The sequence below is a fragment of the Microtus ochrogaster genome, chromosome 6 (genome assembly GCF_000317375.1).
Source record: "Microtus ochrogaster isolate Prairie Vole_2 chromosome 6, MicOch1.0, whole genome shotgun sequence".
Taxonomy (NCBI): Eukaryota; Metazoa; Chordata; class Mammalia; order Rodentia; family Cricetidae; genus Microtus; species Microtus ochrogaster.
In genome coordinates this window covers 70,869,596-70,870,435 of record NC_022013.1, presented here as the reverse complement: position 1 = coordinate 70,870,435, position 840 = coordinate 70,869,596, and positions in this window count along the sequence as shown.

Sequence of the window (840 nt, the reverse complement as noted above, 5' to 3'; positions counted from 1 at the left end):
ACTAGTTTAGTGGAGGGGGACTAGTTTAGAAGATAGTAAAGTAGCAGTGGGAGGGACTAGTTTAGTGGAGGGGGACTAGTTTAGGAGATAGTAAAGTAGCTGTGGGAGGGACTAGTTTAGTAGGAGGGACTAGTTTAGGAGATAGTAAAGTAGCTGTGGTTGTAAATGAGAAAAGTCCCCACAGGCTCAGGCATTTGAACATGTGGTTCCAGTAGGTGGTGCTGTTTGGGGAGGTTATGGAACTTTTGGGTGGTACAGCCTGGCTGGAGGAAATACATCACTGAGGATGGGCTTTGAGGGTTCAGAGCCCCACTGCACTGTCGGCTCTCTCTGCTGTGTGTTGTTTGTAGTTAAAGATCAGATTCCACTCAGCTTTCTGCTTCCTGGTCCTGGGTACCATGTGTTGTCACGGCAACAGAGAACTAACACTAACTCCTCTGCTGTGGAGAGAGATTGAGGACCCTCACTGCTGGGTGAAGCCCTGCACATGTCCACGGGTAAGGCATGGATTTGGGGCCCTAATATCAATTCTGACTTTGCATTCTCTTTCTACCTTCTTCCCACCCTTCTTCCTTCCTTCCTTCCTTGCTCCCACCTCTCTTTTGTTTTATCATGCATCTTTGTGTCCTCCTGTGAGACCCACTGAGGCCAGAAGAGGCCTTCCAGTCACCTGGAACTGTGGCTACAGGTGGCTGTGAGCTGTCTGATGTGGGCGTAGAGAACTGAACTCAGGTCCTCTGTAGAAGCAGTGTTTGCTTTTTTAAAAGAAAGATTTATTTATTTATTATATATACAACGCTATGCCTCCATGTATGCCCGCATTCCAGAAGAGGGCACCAG